This window comes from Dermochelys coriacea, chromosome 9 (genome assembly GCF_009764565.3).
Source record: "Dermochelys coriacea isolate rDerCor1 chromosome 9, rDerCor1.pri.v4, whole genome shotgun sequence".
Classification (NCBI taxonomy): domain Eukaryota; kingdom Metazoa; phylum Chordata; order Testudines; family Dermochelyidae; genus Dermochelys; species Dermochelys coriacea.
In genome coordinates this window covers 7,922,112-7,936,770 of record NC_050076.1, presented here as the reverse complement: position 1 = coordinate 7,936,770, position 14,659 = coordinate 7,922,112, and positions in this window count along the sequence as shown.

The window sequence follows — 14,659 nt, the reverse complement described above, 5'->3', positions numbered from 1 at the left end:
GATATGAAATGCAAACCGTATTGTCAGTGTGTGCTGGAAAAGGGAGCACCCCAAAATAAAGGTGTGTGTTTATACACACTCACATAGACACAGACACACGTGTACATACTGTTGTACAGTAAGTGCTACCTCAAGGCTCATTCATAAAACTGAAGGCTTGCGTATGCAGTGGAGCGTTTTGTCATGGATTTCTTTTAAATAGTCTATCTATGTTTATGTTAGAGAAAGCAGGTCAAAGAAGTGCACCTTGTACTTGGAGCGGAAGATGGTGAGATTTGTGATGGTCCTTAGTTCCTCGGGGAGTTCATTCCACCGTTTGTTCATTTGCCCCAAGAAAGTTTTGTACCCTGCACGGACAGGCTTTACCCTTGTGGTAGAAAGGTTCATTGTGCCAGAAGAATGAGGTTCTGGGAGCCGGGAGGATGGATACTGCCTCAAATACTGTGTTCATTGCTAATCACTCTATCTCAGAAATGATGTTACTCCCCGCTTTATTCTGCAAGAGACCCTTGAAGAAAGTTAGGGACCTGGAACAACTCATAATGAAGAGAGACTGAGAAGACTGGGTGTGTTTACCTTAGACAGGAGACTTGATACAAAAGGGGGCATGATATGTAAAATAATCCTAAATGGTTTAGAGAGGGTAGATCAGGAATTTACACCCACCTTGACTCATAAAACAAGAACTAAGTGACATTCAATGGAATGAAATGGTGGAAAATTCAAAACTGATAAAAGAAAATACTTTTAAAGATAATGGATAATGGGCGACAAGGAATGGATCACTTGATGATTACCTGTTCTATTCATTCCCTCTGCGGCACCTGGCATTTGCCACTGTCGGAAGACAGGACACTGGGCTAGATGGACCATTGGTCTCAACCAGTATGGCCATTCTTATGTTCTTATAATCATCCTGTGGAACTCACTGCCACCAAATATAATTGTGGCAAAGAGTTTAGCAGGATTAAAACAGGGACTGGACACATAGCTAATAGAGACATCTAGGTTAAAACAGCAAACGCTAAACAAACGAGTTTGAGAAGGGGCATGAGCTAGCCTCTGACTTGGGGGTCTAGAGGAAATTTCTCCAGGGGACAGGTTATCCCATGCCATCAGCAGGGTTTCTTATACCTTCCTCTGAAGCACCTGCTACACTGTCACTGACCACCAGATGGACCATCATTCTGATCTAGTCTGGCAATTCCTGCATTGCTATGTGGAGGCCTCGCATTGTTTCGCAGTGATTCTGACTGATCACAAGGGGCAATGATGGGTATTGAAGGAAGTTGTGATCTTCTTTGTCAAACTGCTGTGTCTGGGACATGGGCCTGGGGGATCCTCAAGCTCCACCAGAGACATGAAAGTCTTAATCCCACTACTCCTCATTCTGCTCTTCACCATCCCGTCACCTGAGAAAACCAAGGGGATCATGTAATCTCTCCATGGAGCAGCGGGTCTGGGATAAGGAGCAGCCACAGCAGGTGGCAAAGGGGTCTCCTAAGCGCTCTCATATATGTACACCAGTGCTGCCGTGACCTAGTGAAGAACCCACACTCATCCTGTGCTCGTCACCAGAGCTGGTTTGGCAGCCAGTCTGATGCGAGCCACAGGTAGGAAGTGGTCCTAACCTAGGAAGGAGAGAGGGAGATGCGCAGCAAGTAGGCTCTGGCAGCTGGGAAATCTTTTGCTCCGTTGGATGCCATTGTCTCTTTGGTCACTCTGGATATCCTGCAGCTTTCCAGGCCTTTATCAGGCAGGAGTTATAAGCAAAGGCCAATGTGAGGACTCCTGGGTCCTGTGCCAGCAGGTGGCTCAGGGCCTTGGGGGATATCACTGGGTCAGAACATTGCTGGGCATGTTCTCAATGGAATTAGCAGCATACTTTTACAGCTATGAAGCAAGTAGCAGCATTCAGTCAGGTTTTGCTTTGCTGGTGAGAGACGCTTCATACAACAACAAGGTGCTGGAGTGTATGAGTAGCACATCAGGCTCAGAGCTCTGGTGCCAGTAGCCCACGGCTGCTGATGGCCTTACCTCACCTGCATTAGCTGAAACTTCTGTGGGTTCAGATCAATAGCGTCTTGCAGGCATTGGGAGTGAGGGATTTGTGATGAAACTAAAGTGCTGAAGTGCCCACTCTTGAAGAATAGAGACCTAAAGTATACACTTCAGCCACCATTATGGAACAGCCATTTCTGGGGTGAAACACAACAGCTGTTTAATAGCTCACAATAACACTACACAACAGTTTAGGGCAAGAAGTAAAGAAGAGTATTATATCCAATTGCATTTGCAGGAGGAATGTAGGGAAGCAGAATACAATAATCAGAGTTGGAATTTGGCTGTGACCCTGTAGTTAACATCACAACTGTTATGAAAGTGTTGTGGGAACTTTGATGGCTATGGATGGGCCAGAGACTTGAGTTTATGTCCTATCTGCCAAACTCGACGGCATCATGGTGTCCCCTGGCACCATTCTGGAGTGAGCTAGTGAATCCTCCCTTCTGAGTCCTCAGCAGTACTTCCTGCAGCACTGGGCGTTCCTTGGATTTCCAGTACTGGTTAACATTTACAACTAGAGCAATAATTAGAAAGATCATTTATTTGTTGCCATCCATCTTTGTTAATCCTTCCAGGATTGCAGCTCAATGCTCCACTGTACATCCTTGGGTGGTTGCTTGACCTCTTAGAGTCTGTCTGCACTGTAATTGAAAACCTATGGCTGGCCCATGCCAGAAGACTCTGGTTTGCAGGGCTTGGGCTAAGGGGCTGTTTAATTGTTGTGTAGATATTTGGGCTTGGGCTGTAGCCCAAGCTTTGGGATCCTCTCACCTTTCAGGGTCCTAGAGCCTGGGCTCCAGCCTGAGCCTGAATGTCGACACGGCAGTTAAACAACCCCTTAGCAGGAGCCCTGTGAGCCCGAGTTCCCTGTTGTGGGCCAGCTGTAGGTTTTTAATTGCAACGTAGACATTCTCTTCATGCTTCAAGTAAGGATGCTGGTGGGTAGAAATAAAGCAGCGAGGAATGATGTAGTTGAGAAATGAACTGCTCTGGAGAAATAAATCACCACTCCTCCTACTAAAAATAGAGGGCAGGCAACACAACATCAGCATATGAGCATCGGCTTGGAGTGAGGCTGTCTCAGCAAACAAACTGCAGATGGAACAAAGGGTCCAGGCTAATGTTAGTACCAAGGTTACAGCCTTGGGGAGTGATCTAGAAAGGAAAAGGCAGATTTATTGTGACGGCCTTAGGGCAAAGACATTGTCTTCCTTTTTGTGCGTACACCACCAAGTATACAGACAGCTGAAGAAATCTGGTCTATCCCAGCTCCCATCGATATGAGGATTGGGCCCATACAGATCCACAACCAAATTATGGCCCAGTTTATTTATTTATTTGTCTATTTATCTATCTATCCTAGAACCCCAGCCATGGGCCAATGCACCTTGGTGTTAGGCGCTGCACAAACCCAGAACAGAGAGACTCTACCTGCCCCAAAGATAATTCCATCCTATTTTCCTCAAATGCGGCCGACACCTGAGTCTCCAGGATGGCACCCTGGAAAACTGGCAGGGGCAGGAACAAGCCACTTCTGAACTAGGGGAAGTTACAAGTAAAAATTTCCACTTGGGGCAATTAACTGTAAAGCCAAAATGGCTTGACAAATCCTCCTCCGACTTGGCCAACCTGTTTTCCTGAGGTGTCAGAGTAAATTTGTAGGCCAAGCATATTTTCCCAAACAAAATGATAAGGGGGGAGGGGGACAGTGTTAAGAGAGAGTTTTTTAATGGAAGCTGGCTGCAGCCTTAAATATGGCACTCCCAAAAGCTCTTCGGAATAGCAAAGGGTTAAACTGCTGTCATGGTACAAAGTGTCAGCTGCCAGCCAGTTCTGCCCCATGTATCCACTGAGTCACTTCTACTCTTGGGTTGCCGCCCAGTGGAGGGATAACCTCTGCTCCTGCTCCTTTGTGCTGCTATGGTGGAGTACAGTGGCCATGAAAGCTTCTGGGAGAGAATCCCCCAGCACAGGGATTTTGGTGGACAGCTGTAGGCTGTCCCGTGCAGGCTCCCTCCCATGCCCTGGCTAAGGGGGTGCACCACAGACAGGCTGGGGGTGTGTCAGAGTGAGAGGGGATGGGGCTGAAGTCCATGCTGCTGTGGGGATTCTGCGGAGCTCTAGGTTGTGGAGCTGCCCATAGGTAGCCCTTGGGAGGCTGGTGTAACTTAGAGCTGCTCCCTGGAACTATCTAAGTCATACCACGGTCTATTTCGGTCCCCAGCCATCCTAGAGTCCACCTTTGCACCCCGCCCCTGGGCTGCAGTTGTGTGTGCTGTGCTTCACCCCAGGGTTTCACTTCATTTGGCCCCACAAACTCCCGAGAGCCACACAAAGGTGTTTTGGGATCTATCCACCTTAGACATCAGCTACAGAACTGGCAGCTTCATGAGAAGTCTAGGATCGTGATGGCTGGGGCTGAGGAGAATGAATCTAGCTGGATTGTCAGGTCCCAGGCTGAACCTGCCATCCTGTGCCTTAGAGAAGTGCTACTCTCCTGCCTGGAAATGGAGGAGTAACATACCCTTGGGAATAATTGCTGCTGCAGAGGGGTCAGGGACCAGTGTGAAATGGACTGCCTAAAGCAGGACTAGCAAGGCACAACATTCCCTGACCAGGAATTCTGTTCTGCTCGCCGTGAGCCAGCGGAGTTTAGCTGTGCAACTTCCAATAAGGTCGGTGGGGATCACATAGTTTAAAACCCTGCTGGGCACTTGGAAATAGGGTCAAACTTTAAGAAAGCCCCTGGGTTCCATGTTTGCCATTAGAGGGCCAGGGCTAGGTGGTTGGGGGTTTCTGGGATGGCTGCTAGGCATGGGTGTAGTTTGTGGGAGCATGGAGGGCATTGCCCCCCAATTTACAAGCCTTGGGCATGCTCGGAATTTGCTCCCCACGCACAGTCCCATTGGCCTGGCTTGAGGTGCCCCCCCAAACATAGAAGTCAAACTACAGCTATGGTGCTAGGGGGACCTGTACCAGGCTGTCCACAGCGTGCCGAGTAGATCCAGAAGAGCAGCATGTCCAGTACTAGGCTGATCTCAGTCCATTCGGTCTCAGCCTTCACTTGCTGCTCTGGATGATTCCCGGCGGCTCGCAGACCTCGCAGAGCCCCCTCACGTGCATCTCCACAGGGCTGGTTCCTGCACCTCCGGCACAGCTGTCTGCTTTGTGCTGTCTCTTACCCCCATGTTTCCTGCGCAAGAAACGGGATGAGGCAGCCATCTGTAGCTCTCCAGATCAGGAAGCAGCTGAGTGTAAACTAACCCCTGCCTGGAATTTGGGGCCTGCAGTGTGGGAACTGCCAGCATACACCACTGCAGAGCCATAGTGACTCCTGGGACAAAGCTATCCGCCCCATCCCCTGCTTAGAAATGAAGTGTTTCAATTAACAAGGTTCCAGAGTAGCAGCCGTGTTAGTCTGTATTCGCAAAAAGAAAAGGAGTACCCGTGGCACCTTAGAGACTAACAAATTTATTAGAGCATAAGCTTTCGTGAGCTGTGGCTCACGAAAGCTTATGCTCTAATAAATTTGTTAGTCTCTAAGGTGCCACGGGTACTCCTTTTCTTTCTTCAATTAACAAGCTTTCCCCAGATCTGCATGGAACAATCTCTCCTCCACCAAGTCCTCTCCCCTTCTTTCCTCACCCCTCCCCTCCCTGGGCTGCTCGCTCTCCTCACCCCTGTTGGTCTTCACACACTCGGTATCTGAACTCCTGTCCTATCAGGTCTGTGTTCCTTTATGAGCTCTGCAGGGAAAGGACCTTGGGTTGGATTCTCTGGTCTGCTAAGTCCACTCCCATAAGCACCCCAATGTGGGTTTAAAGTGGACAGAGATGGCCCGTTGCAACTTCCCCTTGTGCAGGGGAACTCTGCCAGCATAGCCACTTTCTGGACCAGACACCCCCAGAACCTCTGGCATAGAGGTGCAAAGCCTGTTGGGGGCATTCCAGGTGGGCAGCAAGGGTGCAGTGAAGCAGAAATCTGCTATGCCCAATCCTCCACTGGCATAAGGTGCCCGATTCTTCACCTGCTTAGCTGACAGTGTAATTGCTCAGTTCTCTATTCACTTAGGCCTTGCTCCACTCAGAGTAGCTTCCTGGCAGATCTAACTTCCACTGGGACCAAGATAGGTGGGGATCAGGAAGTTGCAGGCTGCTTTCTGATAACCCCCGTCTCCGTTGTACCAGAGCAGAGCTCGGGCAGCAGGGCAGATCATTTGCCCCATTAAACCACCACATGCACTTACCGTGGTCTGGCTGGCATGGAAAGAGGCACACAGAGAAGAGGTGACTTGCCCAAGGTCACACAGCCAGTCAATAGCAGAGCCAGGACTAGAACCTAAGACATTTGACTCCTAGCCCAGCATTCTTGCTAACTAGCCCATACTGCCTAGCCACAAAGAACTCTGAAATCCCCCACCCCAACTTTACCTTGTACAGAAGGCCAACCTGGAGGCAAAGGAAAAGCTCACAGGTTTGGAGTCCCCCTCTCTATTAATCCAGCTGTTCTTCATCTTCATCCTCTCCCTTCCTTGCTGCCCTCCCCTTTGAGCCCTGGAAATCCTGGGCTAAGGTTTTCCATCTCCTGCCAACCCCAGTGCCCTGGCTTTGATATTGCAGGTGTCAGCTGCCCTGATCTGCCTCCCTCTAGGGTAGGGAAATTCAGCGTGCTGCAGGAGGAAATCACACATCCTGCTTGGAACCAGATGTTCTGTTGAGTCTGGGTGACCGGCAGGAAGAGGTACCCTGCAAATCTGCCCTGGGCTCCAGCCAGGATCTGCCTGCAGACAATGGTCTCCACACCAGTGAAAGCAGCTTGGTGTAGTGGAAAGGGTGATTTTACTGTTACTCCCTATAGACTTTATTTCACAGCTCTGCTGATTCTTCACCTGCTTAACTGAGTTTATTGCTGAAGCATCATTTACTGAGACCATGTCTCCACTCAGAATGCCAGCCCTGCTTCAGCAATCAACATAGCTGCTCCTGCGTGCTGACCCACACGGGCAAGTGTGGGCAAGGACAAGCCAAAGTTTACACTAATTCAGCTGCTGGGGTTTACCCTGACTACACAAGCATGGGGAGAATTCCATCCCAAGGTATCTAAGCAGCTCTCACGTCCCTCTTCCATTGACCCACTTGCTGATCCTCTCCACTACTCAGCTCACATGAATTCAGCTACCCATCAGCTTGCCTCTCTGCTCCTGACCTATGTCTCCAGACCTGCATCTCACCACAGAGCTAGCTGCCCCTGCAGCATTCCCAGGAAAAGGGAACCCAGAGTGGTGTGAAGGGCCATCTGCCCCAGAGTCCTCTCATGCTGTGTCTGGCCTTCACAGCCTATGCACTTGGCTCTGCACTGAACCTTGGCAAACCAGGCTTCAGCCTGAGAGCCGATTTGTTTGCTTTGTTAGAACAATGCTGAATTAGCTGAAAGCCTCTGTCTGTCTCTGACCCCTGAGAATTACAGATCCTGGATGTCTCTCCCAGTCCAATGAAGCGGAGGGGGAAAGCAGGTGGCAAACGTCCCACCATAACACTAGCTCAGTCTCCTGTTTCTTAACAGGATAGGCTCCAGGAGCATGGGTGGTGGGTATCATAGGCCAGGGCGGGCTAAGCCTCCCCTGACCTGGGCTGTGGTCTCACCCATGTTGCATTCTGAGGCCCCAACCTCTCTGTCTGAAGCCGGTGCCACTGGGGTGAAGGAAGTTTGACCAGCAGCACAGCCTGGCTCTGGAGCCGGCCCGACACTCGGTGGGGTGGGGTTGGCAGGGACTCCTCCAGGCACGGTGGGGTGCTTGGGGCTCATGTCTGGGATAGATTGTGCCAGCAGGGATTCACAGAGTGGGGAAAAGGCCTCACCGGTGCGCTTGGAAGAGCGCTGTCTAAGCAGGTGTGCAGAAAGCACTGGGGAAGTTTGGATTTCAGGAATACACAATGGCCAAGGGGAGGGGATCTTGAGGTCTGGGCCAGGGGGAGAGGAGACATCATTAGGAGAGCCTGAAAAGACACAAGAGTCTGAGCTTCCAGAGATTGGAGCAGCGGAAGACGGCACTGGCGCCCACAGTCGCTACATCCTGAGAGAGGACAGGGGTGTCCAATGCTAGATACGCTGCATGCGTTCAGTTGCCACAGGTCTGCAGAGGATTAGAGCAGTGGTTCTCAAACTTTTGTACTGGTGACCCCTTCCACATAGCAAGCCTCAGTGTGACCCCCCCCCCTTATCCATTAAAAACACTTTTAAATGTATTTAACACCATTAGAAATGCTGGATGCAAAGCCGGGCTTGGGGTGGAGGCTGACAGCTCGGGGCCCCTCATGTAATAACCTTGCGACCCCTGAAGGGTCATGACCCCCAGTTTGGAACCCCTGGGTTAGAGAAACAGGAAGGGCAAGTCTGGGCTGTCTTTCCCATTCAGCGTCACCAGAGCCAGCCAAGCAGGGAGCCAGAGGAGTTGTCTGAAGACAGGCTTGTCTGGGACAATGACAGAATTGTTCCCTAGAGTCTGGGAACCAATGGCAGTTCTCTCCCAGGAGAGCCCGAAGGAGCCAGGCTGTGCCCCTGCAGCAGACCCCGCTCGGTGCATCTGCTCTCCGGCCCTAGCACCCCTCGTAATCAGCTGGGACTTGGAGACTTGCCTCTTACTGCCTTTTGTCAACCGCTGGCTATCCCCATGGCACATCTTTATCTCACCCGACCGCAGCACTCACCCTTTGCCTACTAGCCGCTAGTTGGAGCTATTGCTCCACCTCCGCTGGCCTGTCTCAAAGGCAGGGCTGTTTCACTTCCCCTATGGGAGGAAGCAGCCCTACTAGTTTTCTTGTTTGGGGGAGCAGAGGGTCCTCCCTGGCTCTGCCTGCCCTTTAGCCCAAGGAGCGAGGCCCCACAACTCTGAGTGGTCGGGGATGCGGAGGACAAGAGCAATAGTTCCCCATTTACTCTGTTCTAGCAGCTGCTGGCACCTGATTTGTCAGTTCAGGATGCAGGCAGTACTGCGCGCTGTCCTTCCTGCTTTTGTCACCTGCGTAGCCAAAGCTGTCTGAGCGTTTCTGAGCCCCTGCAAAGTCCTGGATGCTGCCTCCGCTGTAGGGCACCTTGTTCAACGGAGAGGGTGACTTGGCACCAATATCAACCCCCCCCAGTAATCCCCAGCGTTGTGCTTACAGGGCTCAGAGATCTCATTCCAAGGGGCCCAGAACTTAATTGCAGAAGAAGACCTGAAATCATGATTTTTCAGTAGCCAGGTTGAGCAGATATTGTTTATTGTCTTGGGACCCAATGAGTTGTGCCCATTATTCGCCTGTGTAACCACTGACCCTGTCACGGTTACCCTTGGCCTCTCTGCCACACCCCATCTATTGTTCATCACACTTACTCATGCCTCATTTCAAAAGAGATTGTTGCCCCATGGGGCAGGGACTCTGTTCCTGCGGGTTTGTGCAGCACCCAGCACACGGGGAGCCTTGTCCTGTACAGGACCTCTAGGTGCTACGGTAATACAAGTATAATAAAAATAGCAATAAACTTTGATCCTTTGGGCTTGCAAATAGCCATGGCTGGAAACCTTCCAAGCCTGTGTCTCCCTGCAGCAGTTATTGCTATTGGCACCTGCACCTGTGCACAGGGGCTGTAATGACATCCCCATCCATAGGAGGGAGTGGGGAATTCTTAGTCAGTGGCATCTGACACCGACTTTGCACAGGTGTCAGTGATAACATGAGGTGCAAGGAAGGGCAAAATCTGGCCCGTGGACCAGAATATAACTCATGGCCTGCAGCTGTAAAAATGCAGGCAGCTCCAGTAGCCTGCTTAGTAAAGAGAACTGCATCTCACACAGGCATGGGCTAAATCTCCTCCATCCTGTAGGCAGAAGTGGTGCACACGTAGAGAGGCCCAGCTAGGATGATGGTCTAATTTTGTCACCCGTGAAACAGGCTGCAGGGGCAGAACAGTCTGTGGCTGCAGTGATATAAAGATCACTTGACAGGCAACAGCCCGGATGGAGAACTGGATTCGAACTGAGCACTTTTTGCTGCTCCCCTAGCTCAGATGTGGATGCCTAGCCTGTGCTATGCTGAGTTGGTCCTTTGTCTACATGAGGAAGCCTGAGATGCTGAGGCCCATACCGCTTGCTGGGGGAGGGGCAGATTTCTCTGAACAGGGCCTGCAGAGATTTGGGACCCCAAGACATTTTTTGTAGAACAAGACTAGATCTCTTGCCCCTCCCATCCAAGACTTCTCCAAGCATGAATGAATTGGGCTTCCCAACCTCCCTGCACAGCAAATCAGCATCACTAGCTTTACTTTGCAGATGGGGAAACTGAGTCCTAGAGAGGAGCCGTGACTTGTTCATGATCAGAAAGCAAGTCAGAGGCAGAGCCAGGAACTGAACTAATCTCCTGGCTCCCGGTCGTGTGCTTTAACCACACAAGATTAGCCTTGTTGTGCCTTTATGGCCTTGGTTTTAATGTCCTCCCTGCCCCCAGTCCATAGGGCTATGGGTTCTGGCTACTCCCTGCGCAGTGCAGTGCGTCTGGGTATAGCTGTCCTACTAATCCTTGGGGAGGAGGGGATGCAGAAAGAGACACTCAAATGGTTTGATTTTTTTAACACTATAAATACTGCAGGGGCTATTGCTTATTTTCATCTGTCTGGATGCTTCTAGGATTCTCCCCCACCCCGCTAAGGATGCGTAACAGGCCTCATCTTCACTGCTCCCAGTGCAGTGACTCCTAGTATGTTATAAGTGAGTTGAGAGGGAGCTGGCGATGAGAACCAGTAACCAGAGAACTTTGCTACCAGCTGACCTGGCTAATCCCAGATTACACACGGGGCTTTTTGTGTTAGTGGCTGAGAAATGCCCAGAGGGCTTTTTTCCCAGCGGTAGAGCATGTGACAGGACTGCACAGCTCAGCAACATACAGATCCTACAGACCTATGTTTTCCCCATTGAGCTGTTCCTGTAGACTTAACAAATAGTCTCAAGGGCTTGGCCTAATTGGTAATTTCTCTTTGGGGTCTCTGTTCACTGGAGAGTTAGCTGGGGCTTTTATCCAGGTGTTATTCCTACGTCCCCTCCTGTCCACACACAAGATTCTGTCAGGTGAACAGGATGGTACCTTCACTCTGAGCTCGCTGGTGTGGCTAGGGGATGGATTAGAGCAGGGGGTCTGCTTGCACGGTGATAATGCACCCACGTTGCAGCAAGTACACAGGCTAAGCACCTGAGTGCTCTAGTCCTCTCATGCCTTGTGCCCAGATGAGCAGACAACCTCCCCTACAAGTCACTGGACGCCTGCCTGTCCCCAGCTCCTCACTAGGTACAAGTCACTGGGAAAGCACCATCAAGCAGCTCAGCTCACCGCAAAGTTAAGGACAATGGGTTATACCCTCCGAAGTCCTAGCGACACCCCCTAGCGAGTGCAGCAACAGTCAGGGCCTAGTAGCTCAGGTGTAGCTTTGCAAGGGAGGCTGCTCACACCTGGCCCCACCCTGGGCTATCGCTGCAGTGACTCTATAACCTTATTCTCTCTCTCCCCCCATCAGCCCCTTGTAAGAGCAGAGAGCTGGGGGACTAAAGAGCTCCCCTATCTCTGACTCAGACAGGACTTTGGTCAGGTGTGGAGCTGAGCACAGGTGCTGCCAATTGGCCCTGCTTCAGTACCCAGCCACACATGCTTTAAAAGGGCAGTGCACAGAGCACCTTAGGGCTTAAGGAGACTATAGATAGGGGCTGTTGTTATAAACCTCTACAGATCAGTCTACTTTTTCTCTGGAGCTCAACAGTTCAGAGGCCTATAATGAGGGGAAGGCAGATACTTTCCTTTGGCAGCCAAACAAAGTAAGTTTCTTATTGATAGTCCTGTGATTCACTGCTGCTCCCTAAAGCAGCTACCTTGTAACTTGTTCAGGTAGCAGGACAGCCCTGGCCATGCAGCTGTGTGTGGGGAGAGTTGCATCCCTTAAAGGTCTTGCTGTGACCCCAGAGACCCAGGTGTACTTGGGCTGTACCTGTAGTTACAGAACCAGACATAGGGTTGCTTCTTTGTTTTTCCTGCCCAGCTATGTGGGGCACTGTTTTCCCCAGGACTGTCTTTCTGCCCTTCTGATTTTTGTCCTGTTTCTCTACCCCCCCCCCCCCCCATCTTAAATTCAAATTGCAGCTATGCCTTGGCCTGAGAGAGACAGGCTGGGACTTAATTGGGTTCTTCCATCTCTTGCTCTCCTGGTCCTGTGAGTCACACGATGCACTCACCTTATTCTACAGCACCTTTGGCTACCTGGCATTCTGGTCTGTTAGTCTGTGCTAGTCATACAAGAGGCCCCCGTCTGGATTGGGGCTCCATTGTGATAGGTGCTGTATAGACGCATAGCAAGATCTGATCCCAGCCCCAAGGAGCTTTCAGTGTAACTAGATGGAAAAAGGATGGCATCATTCCCACTGAAAGGCCTTCTAATGAGAGACTAAAGATGCTTCAACTATTAAATTTATCCCAGAGATAGACTTGATCAGTCACCAAGTACCTAGGTGTGGAGAAGATTTCTGATCACAGACTGCTCTTTAACCTAGCAAAAAAAAAGGCATTCTGAGGTACAGTGGCTGGAAGCTGAGGCTAGGCAAAAGCTAGCACTAAGGTATGCATTTTTAACAGTGAGGGTAATTCACGGATGGAGCCCCTTGCCTACATTCTCCAACATTTGCAGTACTTTAAATCAAGATTGGATCTTTCTGAAAGAGATGCAGTAGCTCAGCCAGAAGCTATGGGCTGGATGGAGGAGTTACTGATGAAACTGTCTGGCCTGTGTTATGCAGGTGGTCAAACTAGAAGATTGTAAAAGTTCTGTAAAATCTCTGAATCTCTTCCCATCCCCCTTTCCTCAGGGGTGACATGGTAGGCCAGCCCTTTCGCTGGGAGTGAGCTTGGGCTCTGAGCCATCCTAAGGGTTGCGGGGGTTGGAAAAAGGAAGAGTTCCTGGCTCCAGTTCAAGAGTGGTGCAGAGCATCCTTGGCTCATGGTGGAATGGCCCTGCCTGCTGTTCATCTTACCTCAGCGGCTTTGTCCTTATTCTCCATCTTTGGCCGCTCCCACTCCAGGATAATGGTACCTGCTGGTCTCCCAGGACCACTTCTCCTGTAAAGTTTTTTGCTTCAGGTAAAATTAATATTGCTAATGCAGACCTGGGTTCTGCCTGTCCCTGCCCTGAGTGGAGCTAGTGTAATGCTGAGTCCATTCCAAGTCCTTGTGGTCCACCATCTGACCTGCTCCCCTTCTCAGAGGGTGGATGGACAGGTCCTCCAGCTGCTACATCTGTTTTCCAATTTATTGCATCCTGTAGCTGTGGTTCTATGTATATTTTAAGGTCACAGTTTCTGACCATCTCTCTGCTTTTTTGCTGCACAGGGAGGTTGAGCCAATCCAGACACCCCATCCCCAGAGCCACATTGCTGCTTGCATCATCACAGCTGTTAACTTCACTGCTGTCAAGTGTGCTTGCATGGAGAGGGGGTGACCTGTGGCTGGCTGCAGCACAGAGGAAAGCGGTTGTCAAGCAGTTAACCAATTGCAATGGGAGACACATTAATTTCCGCTCTACTGTGAGGAGGAACTCTGTTTATTAAATGGAATGACACCAGGCTAGAGGGGAAATGTCCCTGCCCAGCCTTGAAGAGGGTGTGCTGGTGAGTAACAAACACATGCTGACTTGCAAGTGTCCTCTGAATCCCAGATGAGTGGCTTGTCTAAAGCCTTCTGGCTGCTCTGGGTAACTGCACAAGCCAGAGCTTTTAACACTGTCCTGATCAAACACAAAGCAACTGCCTAGCTGCAGAAACATCTGCTGAGATGAGTGTTGTCTGAGTGATTACACCAGTGGTTTTCAGTCAGGGGTATGCCTAGGTCTTCCGGGGGTACGTCAGCTCAACCTTCCTCCTCCAGAACAGACTTATCTCTTTCAGGGCTGGTTCTAGGATTTTGAGGCATCTCTGCAAGCACCCACCCCATTCCATTCCGTGATGTTTGTAGGGAGGCAGTGGCGCAAGGAGAACCCAGACATGCTCGGGACTCCCCGTGAGTGGGTCAGCACAAGAGCCCGGCAGAAGTGGCTCTCTGGTTTCGCTGTTGTCCCTGTGAACTGGCAGCCTTGGTAAATTGAGTTAAATTCACGGTCCATTTTGGTCAATTTCACAGTCATAGGATTTTAAAAATTGTAAATTTCATGGTGTTGTCGTCATAGGGGTTCTGACCCAAAAAGGAGTTGGGGGGGTGTGTGTGTAAGGTTATTGTGGTAAGGGTTGTGGTACTGCTACTCTTACTTCAAAACAGCTGCTGGCACAGCTCTGCCTTCAGAGCTGGGCATCCAGCCAACAGCCGCTGCTCTCTGGCTGCCCATCTCTGAAGGCAGTGCAGAAGTAAGGGTGACTGTGACACCCCCCCTGCCTAATATAACTGTGCTACCCCCCATTTTCGATCAGGACCCCTAATTTGAGAAATGCTGGTCTCCCCTGTGAAATCTGTGTAGTATAGGGTAAAAGCACACAAAAGACCAGACTTCATGTGGGAGACCAGATTTCATGGTCCATGACACACTTTTTTTTTTT